The sequence below is a fragment of the Canis lupus genome, chromosome 3 (genome assembly GCF_011100685.1).
Source record: "Canis lupus familiaris isolate Mischka breed German Shepherd chromosome 3, alternate assembly UU_Cfam_GSD_1.0, whole genome shotgun sequence".
Taxonomy (NCBI): Eukaryota; Metazoa; Chordata; class Mammalia; order Carnivora; family Canidae; genus Canis; species Canis lupus.
In genome coordinates this window covers 51,297,140-51,312,230 of record NC_049224.1, presented here as the reverse complement: position 1 = coordinate 51,312,230, position 15,091 = coordinate 51,297,140, and the positions used below count along the sequence as shown (strand labels likewise).

At 38.3% G+C, this 15,091-nt stretch overlaps 1 long non-coding RNA gene across 1 annotated transcript in view; it reads right to left on the bottom strand.

The window, feature by feature from the left end:
• LOC119870807 overlaps positions 1–8,776 on the bottom strand; it is a 72,872-nt gene extending 64,096 nt beyond the window's left edge. Inside the window, exon 1 of the long non-coding RNA XR_005356369.1 lies at positions 8,551–8,776. This is a non-coding gene — a long non-coding RNA (uncharacterized LOC119870807). The remainder of the gene's footprint in view (positions 1–8,550) is intronic.
• Positions 8,777–15,091: the final 6,315 nt, after the last annotated feature.

Below are 15,091 nucleotides of genomic sequence, written 5' to 3'. Positions count from 1 at the left end.
CATTAAATCTTTAGGATGGATTAATTATGGGCTACAGGAAATAGAGCTAAAAAAAAAAAGACCTTAGGTTATATTTAGTTTAACAGTCCAACCTTTTTTGAAAGGGGTGTACAAGCATTTGATAATGATCAACATGTATCTTTTAGTATATGCACAAAGGAAGAGCAGAAAAAGCATAAGAGTTAATGATTGTACATTTATTTATTTACTAATTGGTCTTACATTTTTTTTTAAAAGAATAATGTGCTCAATAAATATGTCCCAGACATTACAGGATTCATGTGAATGTAATGCTGGTACAAATCCTGAACCTCTTCATAAGTAGTTTGGTTTTCAGTAATATATTCAAAGAATATTCCTCAGAATATGGCGTATATAACTGTGATGTTGTCTGAAATGATCTCTGGTTGGGATGCCTGAGTGGCTCAGTGGTTGAGCATCTGCCTTCCGCTCAGGGCATGAACCCAAGGTCCTGAGATTGAGTCCTGCATTGGGCTCCCCATAGGAAGCCTGCTTCTCCCTTTGCCTCTCCCTCTGCCTGTGTCTCTGCCTCTGTGTCTTTCACGAATAAGTAAATAAAATCTTAAAAAAGATCTCTGGTAGCACTTTTTAATTTTTATACAGTAGTCTCTGATTTAAGATGATTTGACTTAATGATTTTTCAACTTTGTGATGGTGTGTGAGTGACATGGATTCAGTAGAAATATGCTTTATTTTTATCTTTTCCTGGCCTTGTAATAAGCAGTACAATACTCTCTCCTGATGCTACCAATGCCGACAAACCACAACTCAAAATGAGCTGTGCAATCATGAGGGTGAACAACTGATACACTTACAACCATTCTGTACCCATTCAACCATTCTGTTTTTCACTTCCCATACAGTATTCAATAAATGACATGCAGTATTTAATACTTTATTATAAAAGAGGCTTTGTGTAAGATGATTTTGCCCTATTTAGGCTAATATAAGTGTTCTGAGCACATTTAAGATAGGCTAGGTGAAGCTACGGTGTTAGGTGTGTTAAAATGCATTTTCAACTTCCAGTATTTTCACCTTATTATGGGTTTATTGGGATGTAACCCCATCATAAGTGGAGGAAGTTTTGAAGTAAAGTATTTATTTCATGTATGAAATTCTAACTAACACCTCAAACCTTATTTTGTGGATAGTATTGCTTAAAGATATAAAGAAATATTTTAAGTAATTTACATTACAGGTGGTATCATAGACATGATGAAAATTGGAAAGTGGTACAAGAATAACTTAAGTTTAGAAAACGATGAATGAAGAGGTTCCTTGCACGAAGCAATAATAATTCACAGATGGTAGAGGACTCCTTTTGGAAGTATCTGCTTGCAGGTTTAGAATTTAATTCTATTGGGGTGACTGGGTGATGGGCACTGAGGGGGTCACTTGGCGGGATGAGCACTGTGTGTTATGCTATATGTTGGCAAATTGAACTCCAATAAAAAAATTTAAAAAAAAGAATTTAATTCTATATCGGCATGAGGCAGCATGTTGATTAAATAGGTTTGAAACATTGGTCATCTTAATGACCAGAGAAAAATCACCCTTGACTCAGCCCCCCACCCATTAGGGAGGTGAACAAAGTCAAAATGTCCATCATATTGGGTTGATAGGACTTGCCATAGAAATGGGACTAAATTCTTTCATGATTCACCCATTAGAATTGACGTATTTTTCTTTGTTTTTGTCCTAGAAATTATAAGTGTGCAATTAAAATATATAAAGGAACCACAGAATCATGGCATTTATTATTATTATTATGACTTCTGTATCCTCAAACATTTTAGACTGCTTTATAGTTATCCCATTAATCTTCCTAGAAATCCTGAAAAGGTGGGCAGATGTATATATTGCTGATACTCTGCAAGGAGAGCTGGAGGGACTCATGAGTCATTATTCATGCAGGTTGTGAGTATAGAGGAGGAAAGCAACATCCACATTTTCCAATTGGCTCTGCATATCTAGATCAGTGTCACTAATGCCGAATCAACCAAAGCCATGCTGTCACTGAAGTCAGGATAGAGGGATTGGTCGAGATGATGTGTCAGAGAAACAGCCAAACATCCTGACATGCTGTGTTTGTTTGTTTGTTTGTTTGTTTGTTTGTTTGTTTTTTAGACTTCAGAGAAGACCTTTAGGGTGCACTGTGGCTCCAATGACAAATTTTAAAGATTATTATACAATGATTTGCAGAATTTTTAGGGCTTTGGTTGTTTAAATAACTATGTAAACACCAAGTAGACTCTTAAGCATTGAGTGGAATGAAGTTTTGATAGGCATTATGATTGAAAGTTAATTTTTTCCTTTGAGTTTCAACAGTTGTCATAAATGTGCATAAATGATGACTGGGTCATAGAGGATTCTAGGGTAGTTAATATTTCATAGCCATGAGGTATTCCTTCCAGAAATATTTATTGAAAACTTTCTCTGCCTTATGACTCACTATGCTGCTATTATTGTGGCTTTTGTGAAAACACTTTGTCTTTGTGTTCATATTGACTGTTAAATAGACCCCATTAAAAATATGGCAGCTTGTTTGGGAGATTTATTTACTACTTTCATTTAATTGCCTTACCTACAGTTTGTGATGCCTCACATTCAATGGTAGAAATTATAAGAAATTACAAACAGTCTAAATTTAGCTTATGAAACTAACATATGTTCTGTTTTTCAACTGTCTTGTAATCAATTCTTTTATTTATGAACAGTATAAATGAAATTCATAACTACTTATTTTTTTTAATCTTTGCCATTCTTTTTCTTGGGAACATAATTCCATAATGGTTGAATTAAAATTTAGATGTCTTAAGAGAGGACTTTCATCCTGGGTCTAACCCCAGTCAATTAATTTTTTTTTTTCAGGAGAGGCAAAGAACTCCCATTGTTCTCGAACTCAGAGACAGAAAGTCTAAGGTCCATTGCTGTAACTACATATCATATCTGGCTCATCACAACCACCCGTTATCGCCATCACAGTTCAATGTAATTCCCACTTATGTTCATTAAGCTCTATCAGGAGTAAGATGTCTTGCTAGATTTTTTTAAAAGGTTTATTCATCCGAGAGAGAGAGAGATGGAAAAGAGGGGCAGAGGGAGGGAATCTTCAAGCAGACTCTCCACTGAGTGCAGAGGCACACGCAGGGCTCAATTTCACCACTGTGAGATCACAACCTGAACCAAAACCAAGAGTTGGATGTTCAACAAACTGAGTCACTCTGGCACCCCACTAGATTTTGTTTAATGGGAGTAGAGTTTGGAAAGTACCATATACATCTTGAAGACATAGTCTCCTCCTTCTCAGAGCTCATGATTTATCAAAGTAGATATTCATTTATTCATTAAGACATTCATGAATTTTTTAAAATTGTGCATCTATTATGTGCCTGCACTAAGCAATATTTTTAAATTTTTGTTTTGCTTTTGTCAAGCTATGATTTCTCTTTTCCCTTGATCCCCAGACATAAACCTCAGGAAAGTAAGACATAAATACCAATAACTAAATTATAGGGTCTTTCTGGATAAATGCTATTACAGGGCTTGGATGTGTTATGACATTATAGAGAAGAGAAAGGTAATTTCTAGCTCGGGAAAGAAAAAAAAAAATCCATGAGCCTTTTGGCATTTGAATTAAGGCTTGGAGGATGAATAGAGTATTAAAAGCAAAAGTAAAAGAAAAAAATAAAAATAAAACAAATGCAAAAGTAGAGATACGAGTGAGAAACCAGAGGTGGGGAGTGGGCAGAATGAGGCTACTGGAGGTAATAGAGGCAGAAATAGAGGAAAGGCAGGATAATTTATTCAAACTCTCATAGGCTTGAAAACTGGACCTTTTTTTCCATAGGAAGAGACTAAATGGCAAGATCAATGTTTTTGTCCCCAGAGATGTTAGATAGGTCTTCCCCCACTTCTGATCCTCTTTTCTCCTTCACCTGCCTTAAGTTCACTTACATTAAAATCCATTGGAGAAATATGAACTTTTGCATTTTGATTCTACAATGAGAGTGCTTTGGCATGGCTGTTCTTTAGAGCACTGCATCCAGCTAAGTTTATTGCAGAGGTGAAATGATCAAAGTATTAACTACTGCAGTATCTAACCATCCCACTCCTTGCTGTCAAAAGCAATTAATGTGGATTACATATATCTGAAAGAATTTCTTTCATTTCAAACCTTGGAGCATCTCCAGCGAGGATTAGGTAGGAAAATGAATGGTATCATTTGCATAATTTAGGAAAATATGAATAATAATTTGTATTTGGAAAAGCTTGCTCAGACTCTTCCCAATACATTGGTGCCATATGGCTTATCAGCTGAGTGGAACCAGGAAGTAAGAATTCCGTATGATACAGTAGTCTTAGGAGCAAAAGACTCCATTGTCATGTTGCATGTGCTTTGATGCAAGACAGAAAAAAAATAAATCAAAGCTACCAGTTTTAGATTCAGTATTTATGGCTGTGTAATGGATTGAAAAAGTATAGTCTTTCAGTCTCCAGGGATATACATAAAACTTAGATAGTACTCCTGCTAGGGATATGCACTGAAGATAAAAATGAGGGGAACAGGTTAAACTTAGGAATTTAAAGATTTGAGTGGGGCAAAGAAAAGTACTTGCTTCAAGCCACTCTTTTCTGAGTAGGCCCAGAAGCATCATTCAGACAGAAGATGGGAATAAACTAGTGCAAGGTCGATGGAAGCCCTGCCTTTTCTAACATAATGGTCTTATGGAGCCAGGATAGAACAATGACCTGTTATTACTAAAACCACTTGGCTTGACTATTTTCACCTTTCCTGGGAAATGTGTTCACAATTGCCTTTCACAATTTTAACCAATAAGCAGTGCCAATGATGGAGTCACTTCTGATGGGAGTTCATCAGAATGGACTATGTATTTGGACCTGAATCCAAATGATTCCTGATTTACTACTTGTAAAGAAGCTTCTCAGGCTCACTTCTCCTTGTTGGATTTCTGAGCACTGTTGGAAATAAAGACAATTGTTTCCTAGATTAATTCCATTGTTTTGCTTTGTGGGAATTTTCAAGTTCCGGGGACTGGAGTGGTGAAATATAGTTGGAATTAGCAAGAGACAATCTTGTAGAACATCACCAATGACAGGAGCTATGGTGTAGAAGTAGAAGCTTCAGAAGTGAAATCGGGAATGAGAATTCAGTGAGTTCAATGAAAGAGAGGTGCCTTTGCTGTCTTCAGCCTCATTATCAACATGGTGGCTCACAGTGACAGATTCATAGGAGTCTCAGATAAGAAAATATATTAATTTTATATTCAGCAAATGAAAAAAAAGAAAGAAGTGGGTGAGCATTCTCAGGTAATCTTAATTTGGTTGGGCACATTGATTGTTGGTTGGATATTGATCAATGCTAATAATGCTGATAACACAACATAGTCCTTTTCTTAATAGCTTACAATCTAAATAAGAGATAAGATTTATCCCTGAATAAATAACGAACAACTTTTAAAAGTGTCTATGTGTATTCTTGCTATATGGACATAAAAATATCTGTGTAATGGAGATACTATTTTAACAATAGCTACATTTGCTAGAGCAGTCTTATCAAATAGACTGTATTCTTTTTGCAGCAAATGCTTCTGTATTTTTATCTTTTATGTTGCTGGCTATATCTTTAGCTTCCTGGTTCCATCCCTCAGACCCTTAGACCTCTGGACCCAAGTTTATACCACAACCCACCCTCTCAAATTTTTCTGTTTTGCCTTTTGGAGATTTCCACTTATAAGTTGAACAAATGTCTTTACATCATCATTTCTTACAAGCACATTCATTTATTTTGTTGTCTTCATTGAATCCTGTTTTTCTCAGAGGTTACAGTTCTGGGTAGCCCACTTAAGCATATGAGTTCATTTTCCCAAGACTCAAATATGTCAAGAACAGAAAGTGGCCCACTTCTAGACTTCCCATGCCAATTCTACACCAGTATGTCTCCAACCCCCTGAGAGAACCCTTAGTCCCCTGAGATCCCTTGCATCTAGCTATTGTCCTCATCTCCCCATTGTTCCTGTCATCTGGTGACCTCCTCTTTAGTCCTCTAAATCAGTTATACTTTGAAAACTTACAGCCTTTCTCTCCACTGCATATTGCCATCATCTGGGGTGGGGGGGTCCTAGTAGGTATGTCAATGTCCCAGTTGCCACCCGTGCCTGTCTTGGTTTCTTGACTTCATTCTACTTACGTCACCAATCTCCATGAGGTCACCCTGGACCTTTATATTAGCTCAAACCATTCTAACCCTTCTATATGCAATGCCAATCTTCTATTTGCTGACCATACTCAGTGGCTCTGCCTGCCATTGGTTGGTTTCTTCTGATTCTTTTTTCCCCTTGTTTGCATGCCCGCTATAGATAAGGATTTTTCTTCCCGTATGCTCTTACTTCATTTCCAAGCCAATCATATTAAAGTCAGATTCAGCAACAGTTGTTAATTGATTATATGAGTTTGGTCTGTGCATTTCACTTTTCAAGTCTTTGGTCCTTTGTCTCAAAATTCTCTAATTGACTTTTATAAGTCCCATAACTCAGTGGCAATCAGCAACCATCATAGGCAAGAAGCAATGTCTTAGCATTGCTTCATAAAGAGCTATAGGCATACTATTAATTGTTTTTTATTTCTGTAAAAAGGTGACTTAATGCCATTGATTTTGAACAGGATGTTTATTTATGTGGATTTCACTAGAATGGGCCTCAGTAATTTTTCAGAAATCTAGCAATAGAAATCTATGTGCTGAGGAGCCCTGGATCATTCATGGTAGCAAAACCAATGAGGGTTTTGAAAGTCTTTGAATAATGGCACAAGAAGAAGAAATAGAGCCCCAAGTCTCCAGGAAATGGTTTAAGGATAGAGCCTCAAAGTGATTTTTAAAATATTTCTTTTCAGCAGAGCCTTTTTATCTGACCTCATTAAAATGTCTCAGCATTGTTTATTCAACATACCATTTAATCAAAAGTCTCTGCTAGATTTTTTCCCAAGATTCATTTGTGATCCATATGAGCAAACATTGTGGAGGGTTATAATGAGGAGAAATATAGGAGAATTATAGCAGCTTTCTTTTCTTTTTTGAACAGTAAATATTTTAGTAATCCATATCCATCTCTTAAAATTGGCTTATCTTTGAATCATAGCTTTAGATAAAAATCACTGCACATGTCTGAAAATCAAAACGATTGGAAGGACACAGAGTTATATTTCTTAGTATTGCTGTTTACTTCTCATGTAAAACTATAGGAAAGAATAGGCAAAAATACCATTCCTCAAGACTGGTTTTATCATTTGGTAAGAAAATAGTTAATAGTTCTTGCAGAGTGTTTTAATCTTCTTTATTGCATATTCAATAAATATGGGAAAGATCAGATAAAGTCATTCAAGTAGAATGTTTTCATTTCATAGACGAGAAAATGGAGGCCCAGAGAGGTTAAAATAATGAGTACTTTAAAATTGTTTATAATCATTTTAGTGTTGGTTTTATTTTATTTCACTGATGTCTCATCTCCTGGATACACATCATCTCAATCTTCAAAAAATATTTATTGCCGAGATTATCATGACCACACTTAGAGATATATCACAATTACGTCAGGAAGTACAAACAGAATTTACATTAACCTGATATTAATCATTGATATTGTTTGGCTTCAAGAATTACTGGGGAATAAGAAAGGTGGAAAAGCTCAAGAGCTGATTTCTTTAACATTCCCCATGTATTTGTTTGGACATTAAATATGTTAGAATTGTACCTTCCAATGTCTCCTATCCCATGTGCTCTTTTAGAACCTTATCACTTCCCCATCAATAGGTAAACCCTTAGGTTGCCTAGGTGGCAAGGTTGGTTGAATATCTTAAACTTGGCTTTGGCTCAAGTTGTGAGATCAAGCCCTATGAGATCAAGCTCTGCATTCAACGCAGTCTGCTTAAGACTTTCTCTCCCTCTCCTTTTGCCCCCTCCACCTTCTCTCTCTCTGTCTCTCTCTCTCTGTCTCTCTCTCTCTCTCATAAAAAGAAGTGAACACCCATCCTCCCTTGACTCTGAGTGCACTGTTTCAAACAATACAATATTCTAGATTCTTGCTAGCAGCCCAAATATAATGAGACCAAAAGTAGCCCACATGGGCAGACCATGCAGAGAGGTCCTAGAGCTACATCCTGCAGCTGCTCTACCTTCTTGCTCTTTCAAATCCAGTTACAGATTGTTTGCAATTGCAGGAGAGAGCCCAGGTAAGAACATCCAGCCAAGTGCTTCTGAATCTCTGATCCATACAAACGGAGATATGATAAAAAAATTGTGCTTATTTTAAGCCACTGAGTTTTGGGGTGATTTATCATGCAACAGTAGCAATTGAAACAGAAATTTTCTCCCATAAGACTATTCCCTTAACAGTCATAAGAGCCACTTAGAAGGTGGAGATTAGGCAGTATAGTTTTTATTCTCAGAAGGTTAATATGAGGCATCAGATCCTGAGTCAGCTCATGTACGTTGCTGCTGATCTATTGACTCACCTTATTGGTGTGGAGAAGCACCTAGCATTCCCGTGACTCCAGCTTTCACTAAATCTCCTGTTTCAGATTTTCCAATTCCTGGGCCAAGTGTGCCTACAACTCCAGGGCCAAGGGTGCTGGCTTCTCTTGCATATCACCCTCACAATCCAGGTTTTAGGTGCTGGGAGAAAGATGTGGGTTCCAGTTCATCTTTGCCCTTATCCACACCCATCATGGATGCGGTCTGCCTGACCTCTGTTGACTTAGACTCAATTACAAACTCCTCCACCAACTACCATATGGCTTCAGGTCCAATCCCTATAACAATTGCTTATTCTACATCACTGCTCTGCTTTTATGATCAAATCCTCCCTGGTGCAAAGGTGCTCAGTAGGGTGTTGATGTGCTTAAGGCATGGGGCTCCTTTCCTTGGAGATGGGTCTGAGTACTGAGGTGACATGAACAGTCTTAATTTAGTCTTTGTTGGGGCTTATCAACATTTCCAAGAAAAACCACTCGTCTTGGGAATCTGTGCAGTTGCTGCAGCAGGGATGTTGGTGCCTGCAATGACGATGGACAAGCTGGAAGTGATCCTGGAATTTTGGAAGCACTCATGCAGAGATACATGTGAATTTTGTAAATGCCTACACTGTAGAATCCAACTTGAGCACAATGGGTTCATGGAAAGAACATTTATTCATGATTTCATGAGGATGTAGCTGAGGACACTCAAGTCCATCTGCCTTTTTTCAAGGATTCTTAAACCATTAATGTATTTATCTCATCCATCCCTCTTTCAGTCCATCTAGTCAATCTTTAATACTATTGTTATGCTTAAGTATCAAATCCCTCCTCATATTTGAAGCACTGGAAAAGGTTTTTGCAGATAAAAAGAATTAGTACTACTAATTAGTGAATAAATTTTGTAAAACATTATAGTAATTGCTGCTTTAGCAGTCATTAATGAGAAGCACAGCGATAACTATCTGCATTATAAATCTGTGGTTTAGGTTTATTTTAAATTATTATTATTATTATTATTATTATTATTATTATTATTAAGAGAGAGAGAGACAGAGAAACAGTGAAAGAAAGTGGGATTGAGGCACAGAGGGAGAGAGAGAATCTTGAGCAGACTCCATGCCCAATGTAGAGCTCCATCTTGCAACCCTGACATCACGACCTGAGCCGAAATCAAGAATCAGACACTTAACTGACTGATCCACCCACACTCAGGCACCCCCTGTGGTTTGGGTTTAATAAGGAAGAGGGCTAGAAGAGTAGAGAAATTGTCCATATGGTATTGAGTGTTTTTCATGAACTGTAGATTTTCCAGAACATTTTTACCATTTTATGGGATGGGAAAAACAATGTTAGATGTTTTGCTCTGATAATTGGATTGCTGTCTGAACTATTCTTTGTAGATGATGGTTTCCAGAGGGAAACTCAATTTCTTTGGCTATGTGTGTGGTCATGGGGATGAGAGAGCCCATTAAACAGAGCCTCCTGTCCCTACCTTATTTTTTTGAAACAAGGAAATAAAGTAAGGCATAAGACAGATGGGGGCCAATCATCACTTCATTATCAGTAATGACTAAGTCAGAAGACACAGTTTAATGTGAGAGTTAAATCACGCTATAAGTCAAACACCCACAGCAGAAAGATCTATCTACTGAGTCATGGGCAATCCCAAAGCACATCATGCCCCACACATGATAAAGACCTACATGGAACACTGGAAAAGTCTTGCTTTCCATGGGTTGGCAGGTTCTCAAAAGGAAAAGGAAGTCCTGATAAAGCAAGCATGGCTTGCAGATAATGCATGTACTCTACCTCCGCTAAGTGGAATAAAGAGAGCAGTGGCAGGAGGCCGGGGCTATGGCACTAACAGACTCCCTTCATAAGACAAGAAATGCAAGGAATAGGAAAGAAGTATTGCCTTAATGGTGTGAATTCATAGTAAATTTCTCTTTCTTAGGGATGGGACCTGAAAAATATTATCCATAATCCTCTTCCACTAAGTCCATTTCGTTACCCCATTAATCTTGTAACCTATCTCCCATTTTGCAAACCACAATGGCAGCAGTGGTGGAACTAGCGACATCATCCCAGTGCAAGTTCTTCATTTGCTATTTTGCTGACCATATGTAATTGTAGGTGACCTGCAACTTACAGTATAGAATGACCGCCAACCATCCTGCCTTAGTGCCTTACCTACTATTGGCTCATCAGTCTATTGAAGTATGCACTTGGTCTTGCATCAAATCTCTACTGAAATTATTCTTAATAAAGTCACCTGGAAGCCTTACTTGCCAGATCTAATGTTTTCTTCTGAGTCCTCCTTTCACCTGAGCTCTCTGTAGCACTTTTGAATTTTTCTCCTGCCTGGGGCAAAACCTCTAGAGTACATTTTCCAAAGTAATAAGAAGAGGAAGCATATAGGTTTGTTAGGGCTGCTGTAACAAAGTACCACAAACTAAGTGGCTTAAACAACAGAAATTTATGGTCTTGCAGTTCTGGGAGTTAGAAGTATGAAATCAAGGTGCCAACAGGGTGGTTCCTTCTGAGGGCTGTTAAAGATCTGGTCTAAGTTTATCTCAGTTTTAAATGGTCATCTTTATATTCTCCCTGTGTGTGTGTGTGTGTGTGTCCCTGTGTCCAAATTTCTCCTTTTTATGAGGACATCAGTCATATTGAATTAGGGCTCAGTTGAATGACCTCATTTTGGCTTTATTATCTCTGTAACAATCTTTTTTTTTTTAAGATTTTATTTATTTATTTGGGAGAGAGAGAAAGAGAGACAGTGTACAAGTAGGGGTAGAGTCAGAGGGAGGGGGGAAGCAGGCTCCCTGCTCCACAGGGAGTCTGATGCAGGGCTCAATCCCAGGGTCTTGGGATCATGACCTGAGCAGAAAGCAGATGTGTAACTGACTGAGCACCCAGGAGCCCCACCTCTGTAACAATCTTATCTCCAAATAAGTCTGCACTATGAGGCACTGGGGATTAGGATTTCAAAATAAGAATTTTGAAGGGGTACAATCAACCAATAACATGGAGAAAACAAATTTTTATTTAACATCGCTGGTGCCTAGAGCTGCAGCTGCTACATTGTAACCATGAGAAGATAATATAGTTTTCAGGGCAATAAAGAGAAAATGGTAGGACTGTAAGGAAACCTGATCCTCACTGGCATCTTTGATCAAAGTGGTGTTTTAGGAAAACAAATCGGTCACTGATGTGCATTCCATTTAGATGGGAGCAAGGTGAAGCTGAGAGTAGATAAACCAGTTAAGTGACTACTGCAGTAGTCCTGGTGAAATAATTTGAACTAAATTAGTGGAAAGAAGGGACATAGTCCAGAGGCATCAATGAGAAGCCTTTCTTCTAAAAAGAAAGGTGGCCACCAGAGCTGTGTTTGGGACACAATCGCTGCTTCCTGTCCCAGGGCTGTTAGTGCTGGTACCTGCTTGGAATGTAGGCAATGTAAGAAAAAATTGAAAGGAAAGACAATCCAGCTGTTCTGATACCCAATTTATGAACACAAAGAACTTGTGAATTGAACTTTTCCTTCCTCCCAGTGGTACAATTTTAGATATTAGCTGACAGTCTAAAAGTAGGCAATTAAAGTAGGTGCTTTTTTTTTTTTTTGAGATTTTTATTTAAACTCCAGTTAGTAAAATAGGTGCTTTAAATCAGTGCTCCCTAAACTGTGATTCATGGAATGCTAATTCTGTGAGTTATTAATAGATCTTATACAAATCAAAGGGGAGGCTTGAAGAGATGTTCTGTGTCCAAATGAATTCAGAAATTGAAGTTAAAGTCCATAATGCAGGACATCTCAGAGCCTTTAGTATTCTAGCATAGAATGTGAATCTCTAGCATAAGGATATAGTAAACAGCATTTGCAAAACTTCCGAAACCCATGGTTCATCAATTATCAATATTTTAACAGAGCATCTCACAGGACTGCATTCTATGGGGCATAATTTGGGAAATGCTGTTTTAAACAATGATTTCACTCGAAGCTTCATTTCTTTTTCCTCTGGTACGTTACACCTTAGCTATTCAGTGTCCTCAGTGTAAAGGGCCTATTACAGATGGGATTGCCAATTCCCTGGTGACCCGTGAGCCTCTGTGCAGTGATATTGACATCCCCATTTAAAACACTGAGGCAGGAAGAGATGAGGCATACTAGTGTGTGAATAGAGCTATTCCCAGGAGACAGGAAAGACGAAAGAAAATCTATGAGCCTGCCTCACATCAGGTAATGGGCCAAATATTCAGTAGGCCTATTGGGCCTTCAAAGCCCACATTTGGAGCAGAACTACCAAATAAAAGGCACTGGCTACAGACACCCCTGAGAGGGAATTTTTCAGGTGAGGAAATACAACCACTCTTTCCCCAGGGAGAGAGTTTCTCTGGACTCATCTTCCTGGACATATGTTGCTCCTTATTACAGGCCCCCAGGCAGTGGTGAAGTCTGCCTTCTGCAACAAGATCATGTTTGTGTTTTACACTCATCCCCCTCCCAGGGGTCTCCCTTTGCTTGCACAGCAGGTAGTAGGGTTTATAAGTTCAGAGCATACATAGATACCAGGGCTCAAATTCTAATTTTGAACCTTGTGGATTTTGCCCTTGAGAAGATATCTTAAGATTTTTTGGTCCTCAGTTTTTCTTATATAAAATAGGAGTACTCATAATATCTGCCTTAATACACACTTTTGAGGCTTATACAAGCCGGGTACTGGGCAAAATCATACTACTAATGATTAATAAGAATAATGGCTTAATAAATGTAACAAAGTACAAAAAGGAAATAAATATTAAATAAGTTACTAAATTGCTTTTGAAACACTGCCACACATTTTGAGGAGAGGATATTTCCAGGCAGAAGCTAAGGCATTTGCTGATCTATAGAGATGGGATGGATTACAAAGAGTGAATAGAACTGGCTTTTGGGTTCAAGGTCTATTGTGTCCAGATATAGAAAGCAGTGAGTGTCAAGTTTTATGGAGCTTCCCTTGCATCTGTGGAGACTCACTGGGGGATTTTTTTAATTGGGGAGGGACATGGTTAATTCATTGCCTGCTAGAAAGGTCACTGGCGGTAGCATGAAACTATGTGTAATCACCCACATTGGAGATATGTCCTTTACCTTTATGCACTTTGCTGTGTAATTTAAAGATAAATTAACTTGCGGATCCCATGATATTTGCTACTAAAGTGTCATGATTGACAAAATAAGAAATGATCAATTGGTTTGTGCATGGTAATGGCAATGAGTTTAAACAGAATCCACATGCTGGAGAATTCTGCCTCAGGCTTAGAAAATTGAATATATACTATTTTTGAATAAGATAATATAACTTAAATTTGTACAGCTCAGAAAACTTTCAGGAAAGCAACTCTTGTTTCCTTTGCCTTGTGGGAATGGCCTCTAGAGGACATTAGATGAACTATAAACCGTGGTTGAGCATCCCTAATTCCTTATAGCTGAAGGAACATGTTTTAACCTATGGACCTTTTACATGTGAAAATTCTATTGGTGGAAAATGAGCTTCTGAATACATACACTGTAACCAGATTTCTTGTCTTGACATTTCATATGCCTTCATAACCTGGTACCAGATGCTTCCAATAGTATCTACTCCTGATTCTTCTATGGAGACACGGTTCTCACAGTGTCCCCAGAGGCGGCAGATGCATTCCTGGCTCCCAAACTGGCTCCAACCATTTCCTACCCAAGGGGTCCTCCAAACTCTTCTCTTTCTGTCTGAGTTATACTGTTTCTTCAGAATCCATCTCCTATGTGACGGCAGCATTGAATGCTACAACCTTTCGTTGTCTCCACATGCATTCTCGGTACTTCTTTCAACTGTATCATCTGTATCACTTGGTTGGAACTGAATCTAAGACATAGTACAAAGATGTGTCTCTCTTGGTGTATAGCTCAGCCCTGAGCTGTACACCAAGCCTGAGCAGGGTGTGTCTGGAGGTGTGTCGCCTACCTGTCCTGGGAGATGGTGAAGGAGAAACAGCTGGGAATGAGTGGACTCTGGGTGGGACTAGGGTTGCAGAACCTGCCCTGGCTGCAGGCCTGGCCTCTGAGGCAGGTTCTGTCCAGTCCGATATGCTTAAAAGAACAGTGGCAGAAAGGGACATTGTTAAGAGTTAAGCTCCTATTTGGGTCTTTGGAAATTTCATTAATCTCCCTCAGTCTTGGTCTCCTCATCTTTAAAGCAACGCAGAATGTATTTTAAAAATTTAACAAACAGACAAAACACATATCTCATGGGGTTATTGTGGAAATTAAATCAGTGAACTTACACAAAGTCCTTAACACTGTGACTGATGCATAATAAGCATCCAATAAATGATGGTTGTTATTATTGTGATAACCAACAAAGAAGAGGTTACAGTAAAGTGTTCCTGGAGCTTAGAAATAAATTACCCTCTGTGAGAGGCACTAGGAAAAATCAACACAAAAAATGAGATTAACCATCTGTTGAATTAAGCTCTCTGAAAACAGTCTGAACATCTGTGTGGATACGGAAAAATTTGG